Source organism: Ranitomeya variabilis, chromosome 2, assembly GCF_051348905.1.
Source record: "Ranitomeya variabilis isolate aRanVar5 chromosome 2, aRanVar5.hap1, whole genome shotgun sequence".
Lineage (NCBI taxonomy): Eukaryota > Metazoa > Chordata > Amphibia > Anura > Dendrobatidae > Ranitomeya > Ranitomeya variabilis.
In genome coordinates this window covers 873,214,225-873,233,435 of record NC_135233.1, presented here as the reverse complement: position 1 = coordinate 873,233,435, position 19,211 = coordinate 873,214,225, and the positions used below count along the sequence as shown (strand labels likewise).

Here is a 19,211-nt window from a genome sequence, read left to right as displayed (position 1 = left end):
GGACGGGTCATCCTTGATTAAATGGAAGTGGATATGAAGGCTCTGGGCCCTGAGCGTGTGAAAGCAATAGAAACTATGCTGTGGGGAAATCAGGCCGCATTCTCCCGTCACGCCGAAAATTTTGGCTGTACTGAAGCCATCAAGCATGAGATACCGAATGGGGAAGCTCGTCCAATTTGAGAACGATACTGGCAGATCCCGTCCAAGATGTATCAAGAGGTGAAAACATTACCGAGGCAGATGCTGGATTCAGGAGTGGTGCAGAGTAGTCAGAGCCCTTGGGCAGCCCCGGTGGTGCTCGTCAAGAAAAAGGATGGGACCATCCGGTTCTGTGTAGATTACAGGAAACTCAATGCCTGCACTGTTCGAGACTCGTATCCGTTGCCCCGCATCGAGGAATCCTTGACAGCATTGGGGAAAGCCAAGTACTTCTCCACCCTGGACCTAGCAAGTGGATACTGGCAAGTAGCCGTGGCAAAGAAAGACAAAGAGAAAACCACCTTCATCCTCCCTATGGGGCTGTTTGAGTTTAACCGGATGCCCTTCGGGCTCTCCAATGCTCCAGGCATATTTCAATGGCTGATGGAAAAGTGTTTGGGAAACTTAAATTTTGAGGCTACCCTGATCTATCTGGATGACATCATTGTGTTTTCAGCCTCATTCGAAGAACATCTTGCCCAGCTTGGACAGGTACTTGGAAGACTGCGGGCTCATAACCTGAAGGTGAAGCCAAAGAAGTGCCACCTCTTCAAGGGAGAGATCGAGTACCTGGGCCACATAGTGTCACAAGATGGAGTTCTACCCTTGCCAGAAAAAGTGGCTGCTATCCTGAAGTGGCCAGTCCCTAGAACAGTGAGAGAACTCCAGGCCTTCCTGGGACTCACTGGGTACTACCACCGGTTTGTTAAAGACTTTGCGAAGGTGGCGGGTCCTCTTAATGAGTTGTTGAGGGGGACCGCTGGAGTGCCAAAGACCCAGCACATCCCCTGGGCACAGGGACAAGACATGGCCTTCCAGGCTATAAAGAATGCCCTTACCTTAGCCCCGATTTTGGCCTATGCAGACTTCGATCAACCATTCCTGTTGTACGCAGATGGTAGCCTTCATGGACTTGGTGCAGTACTTTCTCAGATACAGGATGGACATGGGAGAGTCATTGGGTATGCTAGCAGGTCCCTGCAAGACAGCGAAAGAAACCCTCTCAATTACAGCTCCTTCCGGTTAGAGCTCCTGGCCCTGGTGTGGGCCATGACAGAAAAGATTGCAGACTTCCCGACAGGTACCAAGGTTCAAGTTCGAACAGACAATAATCCCCTGGCCCACCTTAAGAATGCTAAATTGGGGGCCTTGGAACAACGGTGGGTGGCTCGCCTAGCCAAGTTCGACTTTACCATCCGTTATCGCTCTGCTACCAAAAACGCAAATGCTGATGGGCTGTCAAGAGTGACTGTGCAGACTCAAGTGGGAGATCTTGATGAGCAACTCAAAGAGGAAGAAACCTCAGACTTTCGTAAGTTTAAGCCCCCAATGGTTGCGGCCCAGTCGAGAAGGGAGACCTGCGCATTACCCCGGTCCCTGGGGAGAATCAATGAGGAATGGGGACACGTTCAGGATGAAGACGAAGGGCTGAGACAGATGAAATGGTGGGTAACTCAAAAGCGTAAGCCTGGCAAACAAGAGAAAGATGATCTGGACTCTGAAATGAGGAGTGTGTTACACCAGTGGGATAGACTGGAAGTGCGAGAGTCAGTGCTATATCGTAAGAGGCAACAGCCAAAAGATATGGAAGTAAGGTGGCAAGTGGTCATCCCAGGAAGAATGGCTCAAAAAGTAGCTAATGAAGCCCAAGAATATGGAGCACACTTCATCCCCACAAAGACCTACCAATGGTTACAGCGGTATGTGTATTGTCCACGGTTGGAGTTTGTGGTGGAAGAGGTTTGCCGGCAATGTCGAGCATGTGACCTCATTAAGAGTACCGAACAGAGGGCACCCATCCAAACCATCCAAACTAAGGAACCGCTAGAAGTCTTGATGATCGACTATCTCCTCGTGGGACACTTGGCCCGGGGGCTGCAATACTGTTTGGTGATGAGCGATCATTTCTCTAAGTTCGCAGTAGTCACTTCGACTAGAGATTAGACTGCGGAATTGGCAGCGCGAGCCATCTGTCAAGACTTCATCTGGGTTTATGGGTGCCCAAAGCGCATCCACTCCGACCAAGGTGCATGTTTCCAAGGCAAGGTGATGAAAGAATTGTATCATATGTATGGCATCGAGCAGTCCCGGACCACCCCTTACCACCCTCAAGGCAACGGAGCTTGTGAACACTTCAACCAAACCTTACTACAAATGCTGAGAATGTTGGAGGAGGATAAGAAGGTGTGTTGGCCGGACTATCTGCCAGAATTGGTCTGGACCTACAACAATCGGGTCCACTCCACCACGGGTTATACCCCCTATCTACTGTTGTTTGGAAGAGCTGGACGAGAGATCATTGAGCTAAATTTGGAACAGTCAGAGGAGCTGATGGAGCGAACTGTCACCTCATGGGTGAAAGAGCATCGGCAACGATTGCAAACGATACGGCGGTTGGCGGGTCAGCAGCTGCAAAAAAAAGGACATACGGGTCATGAACCGACTCAAGAGTTACCCCTCCAACCTGGAGACCGAGTATTAGTCAGAGAGAAATGGCCCAAGAGAAAACTAAGTGAGAGATGGGAAGTACAGCCATACAAAGTTATCAAGCGAGTATATGCTAACGGCCCTGTCTACAAAGTACAGACTGAGACTGGGGCATCCGCTCCTAGAGTACTTCACAGAAATATGCTGCGAACTTGCCGGTCTGAGGTCTGTTCTATGCCATTGTCGCCTGAAGGCGCTACTCCACTTCCTGAATCTGTCATGCCTGATGGTGAAATCAATGATGAGTGGTGGACCGTCCCTGACACAGGAGGGGGTCCTCAGCTGCACAGAGATGGTAATCCCGTAGATGTACCAGTACCACCATGCGAGGACGAGACCAGACAAGAGCTCACAATGTCTCCTGCAACAAGTGTTCCTCTGGAAGATAGTCAAACCTTGCCTGACAGCCAAGAGCTTTGGAGATCCCAGAAGTCTAATGCAGGCATTCCACCAGTCCAATATGTAGAACAGTGTGCTCTGTCTCTTTTTACAACTTTATTGCCTCCTCTATAGGTGCTGTTTCCGCATTGAACGTTCCTCCATTACACTTTGACCCTGATGCTGTGATGGCCGAGGACGACCATCATTAAGAAGGGAGGCATGTAAGAGGGTGGTGCTGTTATGGACAGTAAGGAACACGCTGTCACTTTAAGAGGCTGCACCCCCTTGTCTGGCGTGATGGAATGTTCTGCTTCTCCCCTGCAATAGTCGGTGTGATGAACTAGTCTGGCAGAGTGCAAGTGTGGAGCTGGAGCAGCGTGTGTGAACTGAGGCTGCTGCAGAGAGGACTTTTTGCGCTGATAGCGGAAAGAGAGAAGAACTGTGTTCTGACATAGCTGCAAGAGAGCCATGAAGAGACAGAGAAAGGGATTTACAGTTACCAGGAGCATCCCTAGGATCCAGAAGCAAGGAGAAGACCAAGTTTCACAGAGCTGGCAGAAAGCCGTGCGCATCACCATATTACACTGCTGGGGGCTCCCCTGGGACTGTATCTGATTCTCCAACATCACCGTGTGTCTGTTCTTGTTTGGTGCACCTGTTAGGGCCCAGTGTAGGCTTCAATAGTCAGTACATGGGAGCCAAGTGGCCTGCTTAGTAAAGGCCAGGGAGGTTATACATAGAGTAGCATCATCACTTGTTTAGTGTTTACATTTGCTGGTTAGACATATTTTGAGTCTGTAATAGTTGGAGCACCGTGCTATTTTACGGAAAAGATAAAGTTTATAACTCTTGTAAATTGTCTTATACCATTGCATACCCCTGTTTGCATCTTCCTCATTCACTTCGTTCCTTGCCTTCCAATAAATCTACCCTTTGTTGTTTGCACCTCATCTTGTGTACAGTAGTCTTCCTGCACCGCGGTGGTCCCCCGGCCATCGATAATTAAACGCCAGCCAAAACAAAGTCTCCTCAAACTGAGAACTGCATATTCGTGCCAAAATGCCCCCTAATTCATCCAGAAGCTTGAATGATACTGGCCTCTTACTGTCTGTCTTAGTGAGACCCTTTCTAAACCCTTTCAGTGCCTGACCTACAGGAAAATGCTTAGTAATATCCACCAAACCCCTAAACTTGAAACCAAATGCTATTCCTGCCATAACACGATTAACTCTTGAAATAGACTACCTTTCTGCCACCATCGAACTTAACCAACAAAGTAAAGCGCCCACGAGGTCCTCTTCCGACCCCAATTCTTTGTAAATACTTTGTGATACTTTGTAAATCATGCTTCCACCCAGGTCTTCAGCCATTCTCCTACGCACCAGTGACCCTTGCAATAAGCACCGACATCTGTACTACCTGCCATGTCGGTAAGCAGTTTGCAGTCAAAATCCTCCAAAAACTCAGTGATTATTATTAGTGACCGGTAGTGTTGAGCGATACCTTCTGATATCCAAAAGTATTGGTATCGGATTGGATCGGCTGATATTCAAAAAATATCAAATATCGCCGATAATGATACCCGATACCAATGCAAGTCAATGGGACCAAAATATCGGAATTAAAATAAACCCTTCCTTTCCTTGTAGGTTCATTCTACATGAAGGAAAACAACTAAGAATAATGTAGGATGTATTGGGGGAGGTGGAGGAGACATTAAAGGCATAGAGATTTAGCCCAATCAAATAGAATAGCAGGAATTAATTTTTTTTTAAAGACGTTCGGAGTTACAAAGATATTGACTATGTTAAGATTTTTTATATTTTGTCAGATATTGATGTTTCACTAATTCCATGCTCTTCACCTTCTTTTTTACTTCTCTGACACTTTCTTCTTCATCATCCTCAGCATCAGCATCTTTGACATCAACTTCTTCTTCACCTTATTCATCTTCTTCTTTATCTTCTACCTATTATTCTTTTTTGTTACATTCTTCATATTCTTTTTTATTAAACTATTAATCTTCTTCATATTCTACTTCTTCATCATATTCTTATTTGTGACAGGCATTCCTGTAGTTGTTATCTATAAAAGTTTGAAGATAACACTTTCCGTTCTGCCTGTAACAAAAGAGTTACAACAGGATTTGTCCGCGTTCAGTTTGGCCTGCAGCAGCAGGCTTTTTCCAGGGGCACCACGAGGAGGAATGGACTCACGCCCATACACTGCTTAGTCTTCTTCTGCTTATAATTTAGATAATATCTTTTGCTCTGATGTTTAGTCTTATGCTTAATGTTCTTCTGCTCTTTGTTCTGCAGCTTCTTGTTCTTCTGCTTCTCGGTCTTCAGGGTCGTCGTCTCCGGGGTTGTCGACTTCGGGGTGGTCTTCAGGGTCGTCGTCTCCAGGGTCGTTGTCTCAGTTGTCGTCGCCATCTTAGGGGTGGTCTTCAGGGTCATTGTCTTTAGGGTCTTGAACTTGGAAATGTAGCAGAAGGTACATGAAGGCTGAGGAAATGCCGAGAACCAGCTGATGGTACTAGAACCCGGATGGCTACCCAAAGGTCCAAGAGCCAATGGAACTACCAAGGACCAGCTGATGGTACTGGAACCCGGTTACAAAGCAGGAGGTACCCATGCCAGAAAGCACTACCAAGGACCACCTGACATTGGTGGAACTAGGATACCCAGAAGGAGGCACCTAAGCCAAAGGCTCGGCCCGGAACGAGATGACAGTACTGGAACCAGGATGGGGAGCAGAAGGTACAAGAGCAAAAGACACTGCCGAGAACCAGGTGGCGGTACTGGAACCCAGATGGGTAGCTGAAGGTCCAAGAGCCAATGGAACCACCGAGGACCAGCTGACGTTACTGGAACCTAGTTACTAAGCAGGAGGATCTCGTGCCAGAAAGCACTACCAAGGACCACCTGACGTTGGTGGAACTCGGATACACAGAAGGAGGCACCTAAGCCAAAGGCTCTGCCCGGAACCAGCTGAAGGTACTGGAACCAGGGGGACCTATTCAAGATTGTCTTCCTAAGAACAAGCTAATGGTGCTGGAACACAGATAGGCAGCAGAAAGTCCACAGGAAAAACAAAAGTAGCAAGGTCGCGAGCCGGCCGTGGTTACTGAAAATCCACAGTCCTACAGGGGGAGCTTGTCCTATTGGCATTACGGAACCAGCCTTGATTGCCAGTTTCCGCAGCCCACATAGGAAGCACCTAAACTGCAGGCACCATAGATGTTGTGGATTCTGTTTGCGGGCTCCCTCTGGTGGTTACTGCTGGTACTGGGTGACTTTGGTGGGTCGCGGCCTTTGGTTTCCATCTGTCCATCAGAGGCTGGGTGTTTCCTATTTTACCTGGCCTCTCTGTCATTTCCCTTGCCGGCTATCAATGTGTTCAGATGTGCTCTGTTTGGTTCCTGCCTACCTGCTCCCAGATCTTTCAGGATAAGCTAAGTGCTGATTTTCAGTTGTTTGGTTTTTTTGTCCAGCTTGCTTAGAATGTCTCTTTGTTAGCTGGTTGCTCTAGTGGACTGAGGTTCTCCCCATGTGCCATGAGTTGGCACATGGGTTCTTGTAATCTCAGGATGGTTTTTTTGATTAGGGTTTTTTGCTGACCGCTCAGTCCCCTTTTGTGTCATTCTGCTTTCTAGTTTTCAGCGGGCCTCTATTTGCTAAAGCTATATACATCATCTCTATGTATGTGCCTTCCTCTCATTTCACCGTCAATACATGTGGGGGGCAACTATATCTTTGGGGTTAATTCCTCTGGAGGCAAGTGAGGTCTTTGTTTTCTCTGCAGTACTAGTTAGCTCTTAGGCTGGTGCGTGGCGTCTAGAACCAACGTAGGCACGCTCCCTGGCTATCTCTAGTTGCGTTTGTCAGGCGTAGGGCAGCGGTCAGCCCAGGTTCCATCACCCTAGAGCTCGTCCGATATTTATTATACTTTGCTTATCCTGTGCTATCCCTAGCCATTGGGGATTCATGACAGTATAGCCGGCCCACAAAGTGTTAATTGTTTGGGCTGAAGCAGGAGGAAAAGAAGTGTTCAAGGAAAATTTTTTTTTTTTTTCCTTCAGAGTTTTGCTGCCTAGCCCTTAATTGCTGTCTAGCTGCTTCTTACCTCCTCTTAACCCTTGAATGGCTCTGATCTTAGCTGTTTATCATGGATGTCCAGAGTTTGGCTTCCAGCCTGAGTAATCTCGCGGCAAAGGTTCAAAACATACAGGATTTCGTTGTTCACACTCCCATGTCTGAACCTAGAATTCCTATTCCAGAGTTTTTTTTCTGGAGATAGATCTACCTTCCTGAATTTCAGGAACAATTGTGAATTGTTTCTCTCTTTGAAATCTCGCTCCTCTGGAGACCCTGCTCAACAGGTCAAGATTGTTATATCGTTCCTACGGGGCGACCCTCAGAATTGGGCATTTGCATTGGCACCAGGGGATCCTGCATTGCTCAGTGTGGATGCGTTTTTTCTGGCATTGGGATTGCTCTATGAGGAACCTAACCTAGAGATTCAGGCTGAAAAGGCTTTATTGGCCCTCTCTCAGGGGCATGATGAAGCGGAAATATATTGTCAGAAATTTCGGAAATGGTCGGTGCTTACTCAGTGGAATGAGTGCGCCCTGGCTGCAAACTTCAGAAATGGTCTTTCTGAGGCCATTAAGGATATTATGGTGGGGTTCCCTGCGCCTACAGGTCTGAATGAGTCTATGGCTATGGCCATTCAGATTGATCGGCGTTTACGGGAGCGCAAACCCGTGCACCAGTTGGCGGTGTCTTCTGAACAGGCACCTGAGACTATGCAATGTGATAGAATTCAGTCCAGAAGTGAACGGCAAAATTATAGGCGGAAAAATGGTTTGTGTTTTTATTGTGGTGATTCAGCTCATGTTATATCAGCATGCTCTAAACGCACAAAAAGGGTTGATAAATCTTTTGCCATTGATACTCTGCAGTCTAAGTTCATTTTGTCTGTGACTCTGATTTTTTCACTGTCTTCCATTTCCGTCGATGCCTATGTGGATTCAGGCGCTGCCCTGAGTCTTATGGATTGGTCATTTGCTAAACGCTGCGGTTTTAGTCTAGAGCCTCTGGAAGTTCCTATTCCTCTGAAAGGAATTGATTCTACACCATTGGCTATGAATAAACCGCAGTATTGGACACAAGTGACCATGCGCATGACTCCCGTTCATCAGGAGGTGATTCGCTTCCTTGTACTGTATAATTTACATGATGTACTAGTGCTTGGTCTGCCATGGTTACAAACTCATAATCCTGTCCTGGACTGGAAAACAATGTCTGTGTTAAGCTGGGGATGTCAGGGGGTTCATGGTGATGCACCTCCGATTTCTATAGCTTCATCTACTCCTTCGGAGATCCCTGCGTTTTTGTCGGATTATAGGGATGTTTTTGAGGAGCCTAAGCTCAATTCGCTCCCTCCCCATAGAGAGTGTGACTGTGCTATAGAATTGATTCCTGGCAGTAAGTTCCCTAAGGGTCGTTTATTTAATCTGTCACTGCCAGAGCATACTGCTATGCGGAATTATATTAAGGAGTCCTTGGAGAAAGGACATATTCGTCCATCTTCGTCCCCTCTGGGAGCAGGTTTTTTTTTCGTGGCAAAAAAAGATGGTTCCCTGAGGCCTTGTATAGATTATCGCCTTCTGAATAAGATTACAGTCAAATACCAGTATCCATTGCCATTATTTACTGATTTGTTTGCTCGCATTAAGGGGGCTAGGTGGTTCACTAAAATAGATCTTCGTGGTGCGTATAATCTGGTGCGGATAAAACAGGGTGATGAGTGGAAAACCGCATTTAATACGCCTGAGGGCCATTTTGAGTATTTGGTAATGCCTTTTGGACTCTCCAATGCTCCGTCAGTCTTTCAGTCCTTTATGCACAATATTTTCCGTGAATATCTGGATAAGTTTATGATTGTGTATTTGGATGATATTTTGGTGTTTTCTGATGACTGGGAGTCTCATGTTCTACAGGTCAGGAAGGTGTTTCAGGTTTTGCGGGCCAATTCTCTGTTTGTGAAGGGCTCAAAGTGTCTCTTCGGAGTCCAGAAGATTTCTTTTTTGGGGTACATTTTTTCTCCTTCTACTATTGAGATGGATCCCGTTAAGGTTCAGGCTATTTGTGACTGGACACAACCTACATCTGTTAAGAGCCTTCAGAAGTTCTTGGGGTTTGCTAATTTTTATCGTCGGTTCATTGCTAATTTTTCCAGTATTGTTAAACCTTTGACTGATTTGACTAAAAAGGGTGCTGATGTTGCTGATTGGTCTCCTGCGGCCGTGGAGGCCTTTCGGGAACTTAAGCGCCGGTTTTCTTCTGCTCCTGTGTTGTGTCAACCAGATGTTTCACTTCCTTTCCAGGTGGAGGTTGATGCTTCCGAGATTGGAGCGGGGGCGGTTTTGTCACAGAGAAGTTCTAATGGCTCGGTGATGAAGCCATGTGCTTTCTTCTCTAGAAAATTCTCGCCCGCCGAGCGCAATTATGATGTGGGTAATCGGGAGCTTTTGGCCATGAAGTGGGCATTTGAGGAGTGGCGTCATTGGCTTGAGGGTGCTAAACATCGTGTGGTGGTCTTGACTGATCACAAGAATCTCATTTACCTTGAGCCTGCCAGGCGTTTGAATCCTAGACAGGCTCGTTGGTCGTTATTTTTTTCTCGTTTCAATTTCGTGGTTTCATACCTGCCAGGTTCAAAGAATGTGAAGGCAGATGCTCTTTCCAGGAGTTTTGTGCCTGACTCTCCTGGAGACACTGGGCCTGCTGGTATCCTTAGGGATGGAGTAATATTGTCCGCCGTATCCCCAGACTTGCGAAGCGCATTGCAGGAGTTTCAGGTGGATAAACCGGATCGATGTCCACCAGAAAGACTGTTTGTTCCGGATGATTGGACCAGTAGAGTCATCTCCGAGGTCCATTCTTCTGTGTTGGCTGGTCATCCTGGAATATTTGGTACAAGAGACTTGGTGGCCAGGTCTTTTTGGTGGCCTTCCTTGTCTAGGGATGTGCGTACCTTTGTGCAGTCTTGTGAAGTGTGTGCTCGAGCTAAGCCTTGCTGTTCACGGGCTAGTGGGTTGTTGTTATCCTTGCCCATCCCGAAGAGGCCTTGGACGCACATTTCCATGGATTTTATTTCTGATCTCCCGGTTTCACAGAAAATGTCCGTTATCTGGGTTGTGTGTGACCGCTTTTCTAAGATGGTTCATTTGGTGCCCTTGCCTAAGTTGCCCTCCTCCTCTGAGTTGGTTCCTTTGTTTTTTCAGAACGTGGTTCGTTTGCATGGGATTCCGGAGAATATCGTTTCTGACAGGGGATCCCAGTTTGTGTCTAGATTTTGGCGGACGTTTTGTGCCAAGATGGGCATTGATTTGTCTTTCTCGTCTGCATTCCATCCTCAGACGAATGGCCAGATGGAGCGAACTAATCAGACCTTGGAAACTTATTTGAGGTGTTTTGTTTCTGCTGATCAGGATGACTGGGTTGCTTTTTTGCCACTGGCCGAATTTGCTCTTAATAATCGGGCTAGTTCGGCCACGTTGGTCTCTTCTTTTTTTTTGTAATTCGGGGTTTCATCCTCGTTTTTCCTCTGGTCAGGTGGAGTCTTCGGATTGTCCTGGAGTGGACGTGGTGGTGGACAGGCTACATCACATTTGGAATCAGGTGGTGGACAATTTGAAGTTATCTCAGGAGAAGACTCAGCAGTTTGCTAATCGCCGTCGCCGCGTGGGTCCCCGACTTCTTGTTGGGGACTTGGTGTAGTTGTCTTCTCGTTTTGTCCCTATGAAGGTCTCTTCTCCTAAGTTCAAGCCTCGGTTCATCGGTCCTTATAGGATCTCGGAGATTCTTAACCCTGTATCTTTCCGTTTGGATCTCCCAGCATCGTTCGCTATTCATAATGTGTTCCATCGGTCGTTGTTGCGGAGGTATGAGGTGCCTGTTGTTCCTTCGGTCGAGTCTCCTGCTCCGGTGCTGGTGGAGGGAGAATTGGAGTATGTTGTTGAAAAGATCTTGGATTCTCGTGTTTCCAGACGCAAACTCCAGTATTTGGTTAAGTGGAAGGGTTATGGTCAGGAGGACAATTCCTGGGTGGTCGCCTCCGATGTTCATGCGACTGATTTGGTCCGCGCCTTCCATAGAGCTCACCCTGATCGCCCTGGGGGTTCTTGTGAGGGTTCGGTGACCCCTCCTCAAGGGGGGGGTACTGTTGTGGATTCTGTTTGCGGGCTCCCTCTGGTGGTTACTGCTGGTACTGGGTGACTTTGGTGGGTCGCGGCCTTTGGTTTCCATCTGTCCATCAGAGGCTGGGTGTTTCCTATTTTACCTGGCCTCTCTGTCATTTCCCTTGCCGGCTATCAATGTGTTCAGATGTGCTCTGTTTGGTTCCTGCCTACCTGCTCCCAGATCTTTCAGGATAAGCTAAGTGCTGATTTTCAGTTGTTTGGTTTTTTTGTCCAGCTTGCTTAGAATGTCTCTTTGTTAGCTGGTTGCTCTAGTGGACTGAGGTTCTCCCCATGTGCCATGAATTGGCACATGGGTTCTTGTAATCTCAGGATGTTTTTTTTGATTAGGGTTTTTTGCTGACCGCTCAGTCCCCTTTTGTGTCATTCTGCTTTCTAGTTTTCAGCGGGCCTCTATTTGCTAAAGCTATATACATCATCTCTATGTATGTGCCTTCCTCTCATTTCACCGTCAATACATGTGGGGGGCAACTATATCTTTGGGGTTAATTCCTCTGGAGGCAAGTGAGGTCTTTGTTTTCTCTGCAGTACTAGTTAGCTCTTAGGCTGGTGCGTGGCGTCTAGAACCAACGTAGGCACGCTCCCTGGCTATCTCTAGTTGCGTTTGTCAGGCGTAGGGCAGCGGTCAGCCCAGGTTCCATCACCCTAGAGCTCGTCCGATATTTATTATACTTTGCTTATCCTGTGCTATCCCTAGCCATTGGGGATTCATGACACATAGAGTCGGCTAACCCGACCTCAACCCGACAGGACAATGTATTGGAGGCCAAGTGACCTTGACACTACCCGTAAACAGCTGGCGTGCTGTAACCAGGCTGGGTAGGAGGGAGTACCTGTGCCAAAGACACATCTGAGCAGCAACTAGTGGTGTTGGAGCCCAGGGACAGCAGGAGGAGCAGAGTGTAGGCTGAAGCCTGCACTCGAGGCAGTTTAATATCTGTTGTTGTGTCAGCGTGGCGGTCGCAGGACACATTGCCGGATACACAGTTGGGGATCAGCTGACGTTACTGAAACCCAATAACACGGCAGCAAGTGTTGACTGTGAGAGGAGAAGATATGCACTGTGCATGCCCATGAAATCCAGTCCCGCAGTGTCTTCTCATTTATTCACACTGCGGGGCTGGGATTCATGGCCTTGTGCAGTAAATATCTTCGCCTCTCACTCATGTCCTTACACCTTCTTCAGACTGTGCGGCGTCAGCTGATCCCTAATCACATGCCACGGCCGTGACGCCACACAGTCTAAAGAAGGCAGAAGGAGATGAGTGAGAGTCGAAGGTATGCTCTGCGCATGCCCATGAATCCCAGCCCTGCAGTGTCTTCTGATTTATTCACACTGCGGGGCAGGGATTCATGGCCTTGCGCAGTAAATATCTTCGCCTGTCACTCATGTCCTTACGCCTTCTTCAGACTGTGCGGCGTCAGCTGATCCCTAATCACATGAAAGCGGAAGGAGATGAGTGAGAGACGAAGGTATGCACTGCGCAAGGCTATGAATCCCAGGCCCGCAGTGTGATTAAATCAGAAGACACTGCGAAGCTGGATCTCTGGCAGCGCGGACGCACAGGCGCAGACATCCTGACACCAAATTATGTCAGAAGATGGGCAGCGCTAACTGCGCATGCCCAAGGTTGAACATAACAGCGCAGGCTCGGGGACAGTTTCAAACAACGCTGAGGAGGAGGCGCACGGCACCAAGAGGGTAGAAATGACGGCTGTCTTGCGTCTCATTACGAAGGAAAGTCCCACCTCTGGGCCGGTATCACGGTATAAGGGGACACATTTTATAAGTGTTAAGTTCAGCGTGTGTAAGGAGCATAACTAAAGGAGCCACCTTTTCCTTGTGCAGCATTACTGCTGCACAAGGTGGCTCTTTCAGTAACAAACGCCTGGGGGGGGACAGGTTCCCTTAAATTTCTGTTGTAGTGTCAGCGTGGAGGTAGCAGGACACATTGCCAGATAAACAGCAGGGGATCAGCTGACGTTACTGAAACCCTATAACACTGGGTCATCTGTTGACGGCACTTCTGAGCAGCAACTGGCGGTGTTGGAGCCCAGGGATTGCAGTTCAGGTGGTAGAAACATAAACATAACAGGAGACCTGGATACTGTTTCCAACCAATTATTTAATCTGAAAGAGGAGTGGCAAATTCCTGCGAGATCCAGGCCTTGTTCATTTTCAGAAAAGTAAGCCGGTCAACGTTATCAGAGGATAGTCGCATGCGACTGTCTGTTATTACACCACCTGTGGCACTAAAGACGCGTTCCGATAATACACTAGCAGCAGGGCAAGCCAGCACCTCCAATGCATACTGGCTAAGCTCTGGCCATGTATCCAGCTTAGAGACCCAAAACTTGAAGGGGGAAGAGCCGTCTGGGAGTTCACTGAGAGTGCAAGACATGTAGTCTGTCACCATCTGACGGAAACGTTGCCTCCTGCTGACTGGACCCGTCTGTGATGGTGTAGACATTTGTGGCGGGCACACAAAACTGTGCCACAGTTGGGCCATACTTTTCTTGCCTTGTGCTGAGGCACTGCTTCTGCTCCCTCTTTGTGCAGAACTTCCTCCACTGCCTTGACGCACTGAGCTGCTTTGTAAAGCAATAGCAGCACTGCTCTCAGTTGGACTGGAGAAGATGATGGAATTCACCAGTGTGTCTTGGTACTCCCGCATTTTATGCTCCCGGTTCAACGGTGTTATGAGGCTTTGTAAGTTGTCCCCATAGTGAGGATCTAGGAGGGTGTACACCCAATAATCAGCCGTGTTGAGAATGTGGGCGATGCGGCGGTCATTTCTCAGGCACTGCAGCATGAAATCAACCATGTGCTGCAGACTGCCAACTGGCCAAGAAACGCTGTCCCCTGCTTGAGGTGTGATCTCTGCCTGCTCTGCATCACCCCACCCTCGCTCTACACACTGACTACTGGAGAATTGTGTAACTCCCTCCTCTGGACCGATGTCTTCCTCCTCCATTGACTCCTCCTCGTCCTCCTCACAAAGTGTCCCCTGCCTAGGCCTTTGTGAGGAACCACGTTGGAATTGGTGACTACTCATCCTCCACCTCTTCCACAACATCATCCCTTAGCGCTTGCAGTGTTCTTTCAAGCATGCAGATAAGGGGGACAGTCATGCTGACTAGTGCATCATCTGCACTCGCCATCCACATGGAATCATCGAAGGCATGCAAAACCTGGCAGACGTCCTTCATAGTGGCCCACACAGTGGTTGTGAAGTCTGAACGGTGCACAGTGCAACTTCTTTGCGCCTGATGCAGCTGGTACTCCATTACTGCTTGCTGTTGCTCACACAACTGCTCCAACATATGTAACGTAGAATTCCACCTGGTGGGTAGGTCACATATGATGCGATGTTCTGGAAGGCGGAATTGGCGCTGCAGAGCTGCAATGCGCGATCTTGCCATGCTGGAACGCCGCAAGTGAGCACAATCTAGGCGGACATTGTGCAGCAGTGCATCAAGATCCGGATAGTCCCTCAAAAAACTCTGCATGACCAAGTTGAGCACATGTGCCAGACATGGGATGTGAGTGAGGTTGCCTAGGGCCAGAGCTGCCACCAGATTTTGGCCATTGTCACACACTACCCTGACTGGCTGGAGATTCGCTGGCACAAACCACACACTGCTCTCCTGCTTGATGGCATTCCAGAGCTCCTGCGCTGTGTGGCTTCGATTCACCAAAGAAATTAATTTCAAGACGGCCTGTTGACGTTTGGCCATGGCTGTGCTCATATCGGTCGTAACAGCTAAGCGTTCACGGGTCCATGTGGAGGTGGACTGTGACGGCTCCTGCAGCGATGTTTCTGAGGAACTTGAGTATGAGGATGATTCAATGTGTACAGACTGGATTCCTGCAATCCTTGGAGTTGGCAGAACACGTCCTGCGCCACTCGCACGATCTCTACCCGGCTCCACAACATTAACCCAATGGGCAGTGAGGGAAAGGTATCGCCTCTGTCCATGGTGACTGGTCCACGCATCGGTGGTGAGGTGGACCTTGCTACTGACGGCGTTCAGTAGCGCGTGTTTTATGTGTCCCTCCACATGTTTTTGCAGGGCAGGGATGGCTTGCCTGCTGAAATAAAAGTGGCTGGGCACATTGTATTGTGGGACTGCCAATGCCATCAAGTTACGGAAGGTGTCAGTCTCCACCAGCCTGAATGACAGCATTTCAAGAGACAGTAGTTCTGCAATGCCAGCATTCAGAGCCTGTGCTCAGGGGTGGTTTGCTGAGACTGGCTGCCTTTTCTCCCATGCCTGTGCTACCGATGGCTGGGAGTGTGAGGATGACTGGGAACATGGTGCTGTGGGTGGAATTACACTAGGTCTCTGGACAACAGTGCCAGAGGTTCTTCCATGGCGATCCTGTGAGGAAGCCGAACCAGCTGTGTGTGAGCTGGAGGAAGAGGCAACAACACGAGCTGAAGACGTGGTAGGTGCCACTGTAGGTTGGCCTAGGTCTTCAGTGTGTTTTTGTAACTCCACCGCGTGCTTGGTCCGCACATGTTTCCACATATTTGTGGTATTGAGGTTGCTGACACTTTTCCCTCTTTTGACTTTCTGATGACACACCTTGCATTTGACTAAGCAAATGTCATCTGCAACTGTGTCAAAAAAGGACCAGGCACTGCAAGTTTTGGGAGCACTCGTTTTGGCTTTTGGAAGAGGCATGCTCCTAACGGGCGCCGAAGTGGAGGCTAAAGGCACCGCAGTCTTCCCCTCCCTCTCCCTCTTTGTGCTATTTGGGGAATCTCTTCCTCAGAGCTGCTCCCACCACATTCCTGTACCTCACGCCATGATGGGTCAAGGACCTCATCATCTACACTACCCTCTTTCACCAACTGCTTCTCCGGGGTAGTCTCGGCAGCACAGTATGCACCTGAAAGTGGCAACTGAGTCTCATCATCAGATGCGTACTGAGGTGTGCTGACCGGAAGCACTGGCCCACCCGTCTCTTCAGAGTCAGAGAGACAAAGCTGTTGGGCATCACTGCATACTGCCTCTTCTTCCATTTCTCCAATGCTGCTTGGCTGGCCCCCTCTTTCCAAGCCAAGAGATTCAGAGAACAGAAGTAGAGATGGCTCCTTTCCTGGGATCTCTGACTGCCTGGGCAATTTGGCAGGTGGTGAAGAGACATATGGGTGCTCTTCAGTGCTCTGTGCCTGAGAGGATGTGGCACTAATTGAAGTCGATGCGTTAGCTGCCATCCATCTGACAACGGCTTCAATTTGTTCGTCCCTCAGCAGCGGGGTACGGCGATCTCCAACAAAGATTCACATGAAGGACTGTTCCCTGCTAAAACTGGGGGATGATGAGTCACCGGTTCACGCAGCAGGCACAGAATCCCCACGTCCTCTCCCTGCTTCACGCCCACGCCAACGTGCCTTACTCCCTGCCTTCTTCATCTTGGTAGACTGATAAAGATAGGCAGAAAAGTACTAAGAGCTTAGTGTACTTATTCCTGAACAGCTGCTAACTGGTATAAGGAACACTAATTTTATCAAGTGTGGACTAGACTTTAATATGAGCTACTGTGGCCTACACAACTCTAAAGTGGAGTGTTTGGTGAACTTTATAAACTTGTTTTGAGCTGCACTCACACACAGACCATGCAGACAGCCGTAAACGGTGCTGCAAGGCCAAAAAAAAGTCCTCTATGTAATCCTATATAGTGTTTTTCCACAATCTAGCAGGATACGGATGGAAAGCCACTAATAGGATAAATTAGACAAAATGTGCAGCAGGCTGCACTAATTGAAAAACGGACAATGGAACGGTATGAGGCTGTGACGCACCCTGAGCTGACTACAAACGGCTGTGGTGGCAGAACAGACTACAGAGCGAGCTGCACTCACACACAGACCATGCAAACAGCCGTAAACGGTGCTGCAAGGCCAAAAAAAGGTCCTCTATGTAATTCTATATAGTGTTTTTCTACAATCTAGCTGGATATGGATGGAAAGCCACTAATAGGATAAATTTGAAAAAATGTGCAGCAGGCTGCACTAATTGCAAAAAAGGACAATGAATTGAACAGTATGAGGCAGTGAAGCACCCTGAGCTGACTACAAGTGGCTGTGGCTGCGAACAGACTACAAAGTGAGCTGCACTCACACAGAGACCGTGCAGACAGCCGTAAACAGCGCTGCAAGGTAAAAGCAAGGTTCTCACACAGCGGTTGCTAAATTAACCTGGGTAAAGCACAATGAAGCAAATCACTATCTCTAAACTGGCCCTCAGTCAGAACACAGCGTCCTGTCCCTAACTGAATTCACAGCAGAGTGAGCCCAAAATGGTGGCGGCGACTTTTATAGTGCATCATGACATCATTTCAGCAGCCAATCACAGCCATGCAAGTACTTACATGCCTACCATGCAGAACAGGATGTCCCCACACTTCTAATCATTCCTCATTGGCTGAATTCTGGATCTTTGAATTATGGGAACTTCCGATTCCGGTATTCGATATACTGAAAGTATCGGAACTCGGTATCAGAATTCCGTCCGATACCCGATACTTGCGGTATCGGAATGCTCAACACTAGTGACCGGCCATTATACTTTTCAAGGAAACCTTCCCAAACTGACAAATCCTCCCTAAGTTCCTTCGTTAAGCGAATGTAATGTCTAGGAGATGATGCCCCTGACATTGATGATTAGTGTTGAGCATTCCGATACCGCAAGTATCGGGTATCGGCCGATACTTGCGGTATCGGAATTCCGATACCGAGTTCCGATACTTTTGTGGTATCGGGAATCGGTATCGGGATCAATATTAATGTGTAAAATAAAGAATAAAAATAAAAAATATTGATATACTCACCCTCTGACGCGCCCTGGTTGTAACCGGCAGCCTCCGTTCCTAAGAATGAGCGCTTGAAAGACCTTAGATGATGTCGCGGCTTGTGTTTGGTCGCGTGAGCGGTCACGTGACCGCCACGCGACCAATCATCAGCCGCGACATCATATAAGGTCTTTCAAGTGCTTGAAAGACCTTAGATGACTTCACGGCTTGTGATTGGTCGCTTGGCGGTCACGTGACCGCTCACGCGACCAATCACAAGCTGCGACGTCATCTAAGGTCTTTCAAGCGCTCATTCTTAGGAACAGAGACTGCCGGTTACAACCAGGGCGCGTCAGAGGGTGAGTATATCAATATTTTTTATTTTTATTCTTTATTTTACACATTAATATAGATCCCAGGGCCTGAAGGGGAGTTTCCTCTCCTTCAGACCCTGGGAACCATCAGGATACCTTCCGATACTTGGTGTCCCATTGACTTATATTGGTATCGGGTATCGGTATCGGCGATATCCGATACTTTTCGGGTATCGGCCGATACTATCCGATACCGATACTTTCAAGTATCGGACGGTATCGCTCAACATTATTATTGATGCCAAACGAAAAATCCCGTCCCATGGGCATAATCTGGCATGCAAAATTACGTTTTCCCAGTAATGACTGTAGGTCCATCAACTGGATTTTTTTGAGTCGGCCCACCCTGCACACTTTGGTGCACAAAGCCACAATTTTTTCATCAGAACAACCTACACTCCATCTTCTTGGTGTCGATAGTGATGCCCAAAAAACTAATACATGTACAAGGCCCTTCTGTCTTTTCTTGTTCCAGTGAAACTCCAAAGTGATCAGCTACCCACTCCATAGACCGTAACAATAACTGGCAAATCAGTGAACTGGGCAGCCCGATAAATAAAAAATCATGGAGGTAGTGAATAACTGATGTTATCCTGGCTATGTTGCAAACCACCCACTCCAAAAACTAACTAAATGCTTCAAAATAGGCACAAGAAATGGAGCAACCCATGGGCAGACACATATCCACAAAATAAACACCCGC

The 19,211-nt window shown here is 48.1% G+C and overlaps 1 protein-coding gene across 1 annotated transcript in view; it reads left to right on the top strand.

Moving 5' to 3' along the window:
- Positions 1–19,211, top strand: part of LOC143808065 (putative cation-transporting ATPase 13A4) — a 597,320-nt gene that overhangs the window by 478,105 nt on the left and 100,004 nt on the right. The gene's annotated exons all lie outside the window — the stretch shown is intronic.